A 13,103-nucleotide genomic window follows, 5' to 3' on the forward strand; every position below is an offset into this window, starting at 1 on the left:
TTAAATGTAATATTGTGTTAATCCCCACAATAGTTGCACAAGAGATCATTGCCTTTTGCAAAGAGTCATTGTGGTAGAGGGGTTTGAGTGTGCAGCGCATTTAACTTTCACGCAGACTTAAGCCCCGTTTCCACCAAACACTTTTGGTATGGTACCTTTGGAAGCAAAAGTAACCCTTCAGACATGGTACCTAGACCCTAGCGTTTCCACCTCAAACAGTAGTCTTTCATGTGGGCGGGGTTGTTGTCACTCACTGCTCCGTCCAGCACTCACTGTATTTCCTCATAGCCGGTGACACAGATGGAAGTCTGCACCTCGTTTATCGTCCACAGAACGAGCTTACACACTGACATTTTCTGAACAAAATAAAACAGGCTCAGCCCTGAACAGAGTGACCGTCGGCTATTGACCAATCAACGGACTGCAGTGTTCACAGCTCCACCTTTTAGTGCCAGATCTGTGTGCTAGGTACCCCAACAGAGGGGGGACCAAAAATGGGGATGTCACGAAATGGTTCCATTGGTACCATCCACAACTTTTCACTGTGAAAATGGGGAAAAAAGCGTACCAAACCAAAATTGTACTGTACTGCTCAGTGGAAATGGGGCTTTTGTGTCCAGTAAACGCCTTTTTCTTAACCATAACCGTCTTTCCCTTACTTTAAGTATTTTAGTTACCTTAACCATAGGATATTTGCCCAAACCATGATCTTTCCTTGACCTTTACCATGTCGCAGTTGCTAGAAGCAGATACTGTAAAAAACAAGAATAAAGCATTGTTATTGAACATAAGAATCAAAATGGCCGGGGTGTCGGTGGCTTAGTGGTAGAGCAGGCACCCCATGTACAAGGCTGTTGCCGCAGCGACTCGGGTTCGAGTCCAGCCTGTGGCCCTTTGCTGCATGTCATCCCCTCTCTCTCTCCCCCTTTCACACTTAACTGTCCTGTCCATTAAAGACAAAAAAATGCCCCCCCCCCCAAAAAAATATCTTTAAGAATCAAAATGGCTGTATCGCCCAATATTAACTTTTTTGGTAAATGGCAGATTCCAATTTTGCCTGTTAATTTTTTGTTGTGCAGCCACTTGTTTGAATTGCTGATTGGTCAAAGAAGTCACCAATCACCTTTGATTACTAAACAAAGAAGCTCCTGCGACCCTGCATCAGGTGTGATAGAGTGTTCCTACAGGCAAAGAGGACAGTCGTAGATTCGTGTATGAAGCAAGGAAAATGTATAAAGAGTTACAGACGAACTAATCACAAAGCTTTCAGAGACATTGCATTGTTTGCAATTTTGTTCTTTACAGCTATGTTCGGGCATTCAAATGAACCGTTTTGAACAGTTTTATACTTGAACAGTGACGCCTAACTCGAAGAGTTACAAAACAATGAACAAATGTTGCATTGTTTGCAAGGTTGTTTTTGCACAACAATATTCAGGCGTTGAAATTGACTGTTTTACACTTTATTACACACTATCAAAATTAAACACATTCTCCCCATATGAGGACATAATTTTTTCAAAAACGACTTCCTGTTCAAGTACAATGCTTGTTTTTTTTTAATACTTATGAAGTCCTACTAATCCCAAATATCTAGGAGAAATTAAAAATGTATACCAAACAAAAGCTTGGGTCTCAGGAGGTTAAAAGTAAACTTGTGTATACTTGTGGGTAGAGTGTGTATATATTTTTGGGACTGAGTTCTGTGAAGTTGCATTAAAGTCTTAAAAATGTTTGCAGATCCCCTGCTCTGCACTCATACTGTACATGGAAGCTGTCCAGCGCTTTGCAGATGTGGACTATTAAGTTAAGGACTATTATGCTAACAAAAGTTCAGCACTGTAACATTACATTAGTGGCTGAGAATAGCACTGTCTCAGCTGACAGATGTTAGCTTGTTTGTCACTGTAAGATTTTTTCCATCCCTGATGTGCACTTGCAAACACCCCATCTCTAACAATCAACGCTTGTGTTTTTTGATTTGCATTGCAGTCAAGGATGTGATGTCCTTGACATGCAGCAGGTTTTTTTTTCCTTTTTTTTTGCGGAGATCAATGAAGTGAATGGCTGTAGATGACGCAGGATAAACAGAATCAGATGTATGTGGTTTTGATCGGGAAGCTGAAGGAGAGCGACATCGAATACTTCCTTCCCCATTGTCATACATGGATCTAGCCTTTCACAATACATTATGCCCAGACAGCGGAAAAACAGGCCTTATAATAGATCCTTTGATAGCATTATTAAAAAAAATGGCATTGTTGTTTCACTGCTGCAACACATCTGTCTACTTCCCTTCTCCTCCAGATGTTTCTTGTTTTCGGCTGCATGGAGTTTTTATATCAGTCAACATTTTTGACCATAAAAACTACTTTTTGATCTTGAGTCTTTGGTCTCACATCATGCAAGGCCTGACAGTGAATTTCACATTACACCATACCAAATTGTCCTGACTGAGGCTTGTAAATACCTTTCACTTGAATGAATATCGTAATTTGTCATTCAACAGCAGTGTTAATTTTGACACCCATAGTTGGACTTTGTCTGGACTTCTTGTTTTGTACACATGCAGCAAAATCAAAGTTGCCTGGTATTTTTTTGTCCACATAAGAATTGTTGGTAACATTTAGACATTTTTCATCACGGAAAAGTGATGATTTCATTGATGAAAATATTTTTCAGAGCGATTGCAGGGTCCGACATTAAGGTTTTTTTTCCTACTTGCCCTGTTGGGCAAGTACTTCTCAAGTCTACTTGCCCCATCTAAATTCTTACTCGCACTGCCTAAGAGGTTCTTTTTCTGGCTGTGTGGTGCATATTTTCGCTCATGACTTATATCTTAGTAAAATCCATTTCCTGATGACTGTATACAACACTACACAACACTTCTTTATTCAGAAAGCAGTATTTATTGTAATTTGATTACACTTAAATGGCAATCAGTGCAGATAAGTGAAATTGAATGCTATTTCACATTATTTGACCAGTAGCAGTTACACCCTCCGTGCCCTGTCTGAACAGGTGAGCCACCTGTTTAACGCCCGACCACAGCAGGGATGCATACTGCGCGAGCGGTTACTCCGTTTTAGCGACATGATAGGCAGTGGTTAGACATTTTTTTATCTGGTTATGGCTCTCCACATACAGTCTTTGGACACAACGGTCCATCGGTCCGGGAGCAGTCCGGCGTTTTTTGCCTCAACGCAAGCAAAGTTTGGAATAGGTTTAGCATGGCTCTCCAAGTTCTGCTTTCTGTAGCTGTCGTTCCTGCGGAAAAAGGATCCATTTTTATCGGCTTTAGCTGGGAACTCTCTGCAGACAGTGCAGTACATAGCCAGTACTTCTTCATCATACTCCACCCACGGATATATTTCCTTCCACGAAGGGAGGAAGGTTCTCCTTCTCTTTTCACTCTTGTAGACTAATTTAGCTTTCGGTTGCGAGCTCTCCGCCATGATGGTCGGTGTCGGATGAAAGCGAATGAACGTGTTACCTTACGAGGTCTAACGAGGTCTGACGTCTGCACGTCAGCAGAGACGCTCAGCCAATGGAGGCAGCAGCACATAAAAAAGCAGCACACTGCAACTGGCCCCTCCGAGGACAGAAACAGGAGAGGAAATACACAATTAGAAAAAAAAAAAAAAAAAAAAAATCTGAGTCTGTGCTGTTTGCCCGATCGGGCATGTCTGCGCAGGGTCTGCTGGCCCAACAGCTATTTTTACTTGCCCTGGGCATTCCAGCAACCGTTAATGTCGGACCCTGGATTGTTGCAGTCAACCTTTTATGAAAACAGTTTGGCTATGGGTGTTCTATATTTTGCTGTTGTTTGTGACACTCATTTTTGTTCATCTGCTTTATAAGAAATGTATTTTTTTAACTAGTATATGCGTTTATAAACAGTTTCTTTTGACTACATGTTGCTGTCAATGTTTCCTCATACAATGGTCCGTATGGTATCTGGCAAATTAGTTCCTCACCAATGGCGTCATCACATTGTACACTCAACATAAACGTATGTACATTTATGTTTAGGCAATAAATTTACCATAGACTGTCTAAAATAATGGATGTAGCTACCATGAGGTCACCAATTGGTTTGTGGATTGTAGAAGCCTTGACTTTGGCATTTCGGACCTAGCTATCTTGGTTTTTCTGGAGCCAGAGGTGACCATATTTGGACAAGAGGGTAAAGCTATAGAGGAGTGAGGGGTGAATCAGACTCATAGATTGTAGTGATGCCGAGCACATAGCCTGTCACTCAAGTGGCCCCAGCTTCAAATATGTGAATGTTTGAGTCTTAATAAAATGTAAACAGTTGAGTTATGACAGAATTTAAATTGAATGTTTCCTGGCTCTAAACACGATAATTTCTGCTGTGGAGTTGGGCATTTTAACATTGGTGTCTGCTTTGTTTTGGAGCCAGCCTTAAGTGGCCTTTCAATGAACTGCAGTCCTTTGGTACTTCCACACTGGCTTCATTTGTCAGCCTTGGAGATTGTCTTGCAAGTCTTGGTGGTGCCTTTTGTGGTTGGCTTTGGACGGTGGTGGTGTGTGGCTGTGAGTCACTCGTTGGAATGAGGAAATCAACTCATCGGTCTGTAAACTCTCCTCCTGCTGACTTCTGCTGGCTATCTGCTAGCTAGGAAAGATGGGCACCAGCTGAACTAGCATCCTGCTCGCTATTGTACAGATGTTGTAAATAAACTGGAGGACTTCCTTGCAGCATCAGTTGCTAGCATGATATCAGGAGCTAGCAAAGGACTCTGGTGGGAGAAGGAGAGGAGCTGTGTGCTTCATGGTGAATAAGGACTGGTGTGATGGTGGAATGGGAGGTCTGGTCCTGCTGTGGATCACAGTATCCGTTCAGAGGTGGCTGCAGAACGGTGTTGTCTGTGTTCGGGAAGAGTGACCATGCAGCCATCTTGTTGAGGTTGGGATAGTGGACAGTTAAATCATCCCACAGCCAGAAACCATGGATTGACTGAACCAATCAGACAGCTAACAATGTAAAAAGATGTAAAAAAGGACTGGCTAACTGGCTAAGGACCATTGTACGAAAAAAGGGAAATGTGATTTGACCATTGGCATTGGCATTGAGTCGTAGGTTTTCTTGTAGTCAATCCCAGCAATACTCAGGCTGGTCTGCCTATTTTAAGAGTCTTGGGTGACTGCTCTGTTGACCAGTAGCTGGTGCTTCGATCCCCAGGTGTTGTTTCCTTTGCCCTTCTGAACTCTGCTCATGCATTGACTCATGTGCCTACTCAGCTGCTATGATGCCTGAGAGGAGCTTCCACGTCATGGAGAGGCAGGTTATCAGTCGGTAGTTCGAAGGTGTGGCACCCTTGTGGGGATCTTTCATGATCGGTATTGTCTTGCCTTATGTTAGCCAGTGTGGGTGAGTGCCAGCTGCTATACGTGTGCTATATGTACAAGCAGTGCATGAGAACAGCCTGGTAACTGTTAATGTGCAATAGAATTTGTGGAAGAAACCCAAACAACAAAACCTGCAGGTTTGGTAAAAGGGGACTGCTTGGGATTGTGTCCTTGGCCAGGTCATGGGTTTCCTCGCCCTCACCAACCTGTCTGGAGTGGACACTTCTTCACCTCCGCCCCCCTGCCTCGCAGAGCCCCAGGGCTCCCCACAACACATAGGATTAATCCATATAATAGAGCGGGTGGCTGAATGGGTTTTGTAGAGAGCAGAAAGGAGGTAATGCTCTGTGTTTTCTAAATGGGGGAGCAGAGGGCCTTTCAGAGGGAAAACATGCTGATTACTGTATTGTAAAATGGCTTTTGATTCCCCCTGGCTGCTTTAATCCCCGGGACACAACAGTGGCCCTGTCTCCCACCAATTGCAATTGAGCCTCTAAGGAGACTTGTATTACCAGCGAGCAGGGTTTAATTGTGAACTCGATCAGTTATTAAAGAAGCCAGGGCCCGCTGAATTGGAGACTGGTGGGCCAGTCCTCCACTGCTTTTGACCGTTGTGCTTCTTTCTTCCTAGACTGTGGTTCGCAGTTTGTTGTTTGCAATGCATAGGCCAGGGATGAATACAGGCTCCCCACTATAGAGTTCTTTCTTTTCCCTCCTCCTTCTAAGTTCTTCCTCCTCTTCTCCTACTGGCTTCCAGGAACGCAATTAAAGTGGGGAATTTTATGGGAGGATGGAGCACTGGTGGGGAGTGGAGGGCGAGCAGGCCAGTGAGGCTATTATCCGTCCCGTAGGGTTGAATGGCTGGCCCCCCTCAGCGAACACAAAAGCAGTGGTCACAGCCGAACTGGAGAGCGGCCCCTTCTGAAGAATGGTGGCCGTCAGCAGTGGCTGGTCCCTGCTGGCTTAACGTCTAAGGATGTTCACACTGAAAAAACTTTTGGTCTCAATAGTGACATATTTCTTTATTCTCAAAAACGTATTGAAAGACTTATTAGAAAGGTCAGTTGAGTTTTTATGGATGGGATCACCTGATTTGATTATCACTATTCTCAAAGACTTGGCAATGTCTGCAGATAATTAATTTATCGTTCAAGTCAATTATATCATTGTAAAATGGGACAAAACAGGTAAATTGTTAAATGTTACAGACTAAACCAGTGGTTCTCAACTTGGAGGTCAGGACCCCCAATGAGTCCCAAGGTGAATCTAAGGGGCAAAACACTGATTAACGCGGCAGGAAAGGGGGTGAAAAGTCTGTTAATTCTTCTGTAATTTTTAACCCAATCGCCAAAATAAATTTTGGAATTATGTGTTTTTGCAAATCTTGATTACATAACATTTGTACCTTATTAATTAAGGCTTAAATTTTGAGTACCGAACACCTAATTTCCAGCATTCTTGTTCATTTTTATACACCATTTATACCTTTTCTGTATCAGTTTATGGTTTAAATGTCTTCTTTAATTTTGTCAACACAGATGCACATCTTCACTACACATACCCCTACTACTCTACACTATGGAAAAAGATCATGCTTTGGCTCTAGATACCCACTTTTGGTGGCACAATCTCGGCTGGAAACACGGCAATGTCTCGCTAAAAGACAACCATTTTATCAGTGAAAAGACGATTACCTTTTGTGGCACTGTCCCTGCAGGAAACACAGACAAGTCTCAGTAAAAAAAACCAAACACTTTATCAGTAGAAAACAACCAGTTTTTGTGGCACTGTCTCCAGTGGAGAACGACAGGTCACGAAAAACCTCCCATGTTTTGTGGCTAAAAAGCTGTTGGAAATGCAGCAATGACTCTCTTGGCAGGTGTCTCGCCATCCACCATCCCCTCCTCCTCACAATGACAAAGTCAGCTCATATACTACGTCACTTTACAAACAATGACATGATATGTATGAAATGTACAAATGAAACCTATCTGTGGTTTGCAGAACCATACAAAGCCAACATTTTTTGTGGCAACTCAGCTGTAATTTTTGCTTTTTTTCCCCTCATAGATTAAGAAATACTGTAGTCTCTATATACAGACTCTACATTCAGTGAATGTAGAGTCTGTAGGCAAACCCCAGAGATCTTGCCTCCGGAAGAAGAGCGGAAGAGCCCTGGTTTCCGGTTGTGGGCTGTTTGTAGTCCGCTTGAAATTGACCAGTCACGTTTGAGCCGGCTGCAGTTGTTGCCAGGTTGAACGATCCTCTGAATCCATCGCAATGGTTCAGCATATTTACATATATATAAACAGAAGTCAGAAACAGAAATTCACCTCCTCGGTCGGACGCCGAATACAGCTGATGGGTTCCGAGAATGAGAAGTACTGTCACCTGATCAGGCCCATAGAAATTCTTACAATTAAACAATGTATAAAGAAAAAAACGTATCTTGTGTCCACACCCTAAGGCCATGGCCTGTGAAAAGGGCCATACATAAAGTTTATTATATTGTTTTCATTATTATCATAATGAAAATAACAAAGTGATTAGTTGTAGCCCCAGCAGAATTACAAAATGATGTGTGAGTGTAAGACCTTCAACAAGTTGTGATCAAACTAGTGAGACTAGCCACACCACCAAAACAACGTTGGTCATACTGTTAACTGTATCTTTTATGGTCTGTGAAGTATGACTGTTGTCTGCAAAGACATATCTAGTTTAATGTGACATTGTTATAAAACTGCAGAGGGGGGTCAGGGTGGACGATGAGGTCAGCATAACTGACTTTCTGTCTCCTATCACAATTCTGTTCTAGGATTTAAACCATGACCATTATTATTCACAAACCACAATCGAGTCATTCTTATGCCTAAGCTGAAACACAGTTTTTGTTGTAGCTGATCAGAAAACATTTGAACCAGTTTTGTTATGATCATAGGCACTCATATTCATTGTTCTGGGAGACAAATTACTTATTTTGTCATTTGAATTGAAGGACTTGTTGAACAAAAGCACAATATTAATGCAACACAACACACTTTAAGTACTTAAGTGTCGCAAGTCCAGCCTGATATAGACCATCTTTTATATTTTTGCTGTGTATACCTACCATATTACAAACTCTCATGCCATATGAGATTGGCCACTCCCACCTGCCCTGCAATCACCTCATTACCATCACCTGAGATTCCTCGCCAAGCTCCACACCTGTACCTTATTTCTTCATCAGTCAGTCACTATATATATATCAGCCCAGATCTATTGTTCTTCTGCCAGATCATCTTGTGTGTTTTGCCTGGGTTTCTATTAGTTTCCCTGTCTGTCTCATTCTGCCTGCCTGAGTTTTCTGAGCTGTTACAGTGAAGAGTGGAATTACACCCACTAATGTAACAGCACAAATGGGTACCACATTACTCATGAGCATTTCTGGCTCCTGTTCCTTATTAGTGGGTGAACAAGCAACACTTGGTGAATTCTGCTGAGCAGTGATACAAAGACCTGACATGGGAAAAAAAAGTGATGTTGTCATTAACTCTTGGCAGCCACTAGATAGTAATGCATGTAGTTTCTTTATTGACATTTCTTGGTAAAAAAAAAAAATGTAAGCACATTCAACACAGATATGTCACCATCAGCATCAAAGCAGTACAAGTAACATGAAATGACTTACAGACACCACAACAAGAGTCTAAGGGGACAAGCAGGGCAACATTTAGAGCCATTTGACGTTTTTTAGTGCAACATTTCTGACAGATCTTAAACAAGACAGCCATCCAGCGCTCCATTTTACCTCAGCATTCCTTGCCATCCAGCCGCCTAGTTCTCCATCACCGGACAATGGTGGATTGAGGACACCCTGGGTAGGCCAGCCTCTGTGGGGCCTGTGAGCTGTGTGCCAGTATTGGTAAATAGAGGCTCTTTAATATCCGCCAGGGGGCCGAGGGGTGGGAGTGGGGTCAGGGTATGGAACTCACTGAGCTGGCAGCCATGCAGCCCATTGTTGCTGTTTGTTAACAGGTGTGTGTGTTTAAATGGGAGTCTTTCAGTGGAGCTGCTACACGAGCCCATGGGGCCCGAGCACCTCTCACCCCCTCACAGTGTTCTCATCAATGACAGCTTTTCAGCAGTCTGGGGAAGAGGAGGAGGAGGAGAGGAGGACGATGAGGCTAGCTGAGAGATTAGAAGTGAGAGGACAGACTGCACTACAGTACACAGTATGTGAGCAGGTACATTACAGTCAGGGAGGCTGAATTTCAAATTGTATGTGAGGAATAATAATAATAATGATAACACATTTAAGAAGTAGTGGAACATTTTGGAACATGGCAGCTCCATGTGTACCATTTGTATCCTGTGGTGTATTTATCAGTTGCTATGGCACTAGAGGGGGAACTAACAACTTGCTGACCTGCCCTTGTACGACTCCGACACCTCATTATCTCCACCATGCAGAAGACTAGAAAGGGTCCTGTGTTTGGTTGTGTCTGTGTGTCTGTGTGTGTCCATGTGTGTGTACATTTGTCCACAGCTTAGCTCACAAACTACTGGACCAATCAGCCTCATATTTTGTGTGCACATGCATGACTATATGCTCAAGGACATCTCGTGGTTGTTGTGATTAGTAGTTGTTGAAAAATCATATCATATTGACTGTTTTACATCATCAGCGACTGCTGACTCCTTGCTACTCTCAACCAGCCGATAGGGCCTGCAAGTTTTCCGGAAACTGTCTTGATGAAAAACAACAAGCCTTATATTCGGTTGCAGGCCATATTTTGGCCCATGTGATGGCTCAAAAATTGTCATCCATGGAAAAGTTTGATAATGTTTTAATCTGTACGTTAATTTGATAGCCCATTTGTTATCATCCAATAAAGTTCGGCATAATACAAAATGAGTACTGTAAAACTTCAATTAGTAGCCTGGGCTATTATTTGCTTAAATCACTGAACTCAACAGGCTTATATTGGGGACAGGTGGTGATATGGAATAGGCTTTTAATTTCTTTTACACCAAAATGTTGCTCAGCAAAGATGGGAAATACCATCACATTGTGGGTAGTCAACAATCCGCTTTTACACATCCAGAGAACTTCTATAAAAATGAACCGCTTGGCAACTAGACCAGGCGTCTAAATGAGACAGGCTTTGTTTTTGTCAAAATGTGTGGCCACATGAGGCTAGTAAAATGGACTGGGCGTTTAACTGGGACTAGAGTTTTAATTGAAGTTTTTAAGCAAGTCAGTTGTTTAGGTTATCCTTGCCATCATCTTGACTGTAAAGGAACCAAGAGGGGAAAATGGCTGCAGCTACCATAGCTGAAACATGGTTTGTTCCGTCCTCCACACAATGTCAGATCACATCGTGAGCGTTACAGAAGCAGAGCATTTAGCCAGCCACATTTTGTAGACTTGAAGATGTTGTTGATTTGGTCACTTCTCCTTGGTTGATATTTGTGCTTCTACCATTAGTAAGTAAGTAGGCTAGGTAGTTGTACATGGTTTCTTTGTTGGTGTGTTTTACCTGTGTTTATTGTTAGTACTGTTGAAAGCCCAGTTATGAACAGCATGGATACAAAGATTTGTGGCTGTTTTTTAGTGATTTATAATGTATCATCTTCATAATTACCTTAGGGATGGGGTAAGGGTAGAGAAAGAGTAAGGAGCTCAGACATCCAGAGGAAACTCGGAGTAGAGCTGCTGCTCCTTTGTGTCAAAGGGGGTCAGTTGAGGTGGTTCGGGCATCTGATCAGGATCCTCCTGGGCGCCTCCTGTTAGAGGTGTTCCAGGCCCGTCCTACTGGTAGGAGAACCCGGGGCAGACCCAGAACACGCTGGAGGGATTACATATCTCATCTGGCCTGGGAATGCCTCAGGATCCCCCAGGAGGAGCTGGAAAGCACTGCTAGGGAGAGGGACATCTAGAATGCTTTGCTCGGCCTGCTGCCGCCTCGACCTGGCTTCAGATAAGAAGTTGAAAATGGATGGATGGATAATTATATTGTATCTATATTTTACATACAGTGCCTATTATTTGGGCTTCCTGTTCTGCAAACCAACTTGAGTGGAGGCATGTCAGGTGAGGGGCAGCGTGATATGAATGTTCTGTCTAGAGAAGAAGAAGCAGAATCAGGTACTATGACATGACCATGGTGTCTGTTTCTTTTGATATGTCATGAAAATCGTTTTTGTATAAACATTCATTACACAGATAAAAACCGGTTTTAAATGTACCTGTTAATATTAATCTCTACTCACTCTCAGGAAAGAAAAAACAAGCATATTCCCCAAAAGGCTGAACTATTCCTTTAAACTCCGAGCTGCCTATTCACATCTTTACATTTCTTTTCTGTTGACACTTTACAAAAACTGTTTTGCAGTCGGCTGGCCATCACATTTTCCTTCCCATGTCACCCCTGCTTGTGACACACCGAGGCCCATGAAAAAAAGGTCAAGTCTTACGCATTTTCACCACGCGCGTATCAGGAAAAATCGTTACCCTGCGGCTGTGGAGGTTTAAAAACAGAGGGCAGTGAGTCTCCCCCGCTATATTGGGCTGTGTGTTGAGGAGTGCTGTGCTGAGAGGGAGAGAGAGAGAGAGAGAGAGAGAAACAGACAGAAGGAAAGGAAGAGGGAAAGCTGTGTGAACGATAACCTCGCCACACTGCTCCATGGAACCCTGCCCTGTTAATAGTTTCCACCATGGGCGAGTGAGGAGGAGACTGAGAAAGAAAGGAGGGAAAGGAGGAGGAGAGGAGGGAGAGGGGGAGCAGTGGAAGATGCTTCCTGTGTGGCTGGATGGGTGCTGGCTGCACCACGGAGAAGGAAGCAGCCCTGGGCACTGTGGAAGAAGTGATGAAAGATACACTTTCCTCCTCATGCAAATAAAAACTGGTTTATTGTCTCGTCAACATGCTGCAGCTATATGCCTTCATCCGATACTATCATTATTATAGTTTCTTAAAGTAAGCATGCTGCGTCATCATAGATGATCTTTTTCTCTGCACAGGGAAGGAAGTAAATACTTAATTACCCTATTGTCTTTGAAGTTTAGCTTTTTGGCCAGAAATTTAAACTACTGTTTGTTTGGTTTCTTCATCTTAAATTGGATTAAGCCTGGTCTACTTTGGCCCGGTCTAGCCTGGCCTGGTCTGAGTAGACCTGATTGGTTTCCAGGCTCTGTTTCTCACCACGTGTCAATAAAGGATCAGTCTGTCAACATGGCCCAGCGAAGGCCCAATCCTGCCTTAAATAGACTTCAACTGAGCAAATAAATCCACAGATATAAAATGTTAGGTGCTCAGATGTCTCAATGGATTAGAAATAGATGACAGATTACACTGCTGAGAACAGATATTGTGCTTTTGTTGCCAGGTTTGAATCCTTACTGTGTTTGAGTGATATTTTTCCTTCGTGTGTGTTCTCTCATATGATTTTTCAACTGTTTTGACTTTTACAACTCCTTGCTTTCTTTGCTTGATTGCCCAGTGTTGGCTTTGACTGTGCAGTAAACTATAAGTGCATTAGATCAGATTAGATCAGAATACATTACAGTTGATTTTGAGATTGTGCTCAAAACACATCATATCATCCTGTGACACAATACATGTGAAACAAAGATCCATGTAATCCAAACTGAAGTGATACACCCTCCCTTCTCCACTCTCCCACCACACACCAGTGAATCATTGAGCCAGGCACTCAGGTGGTGAGATATGATTTTGGAGCCTTCA

This window comes from Epinephelus fuscoguttatus, linkage group LG4 (assembly GCF_011397635.1).
Source record: "Epinephelus fuscoguttatus linkage group LG4, E.fuscoguttatus.final_Chr_v1".
NCBI classification, from domain to species: domain Eukaryota; kingdom Metazoa; phylum Chordata; class Actinopteri; order Perciformes; family Serranidae; genus Epinephelus; species Epinephelus fuscoguttatus.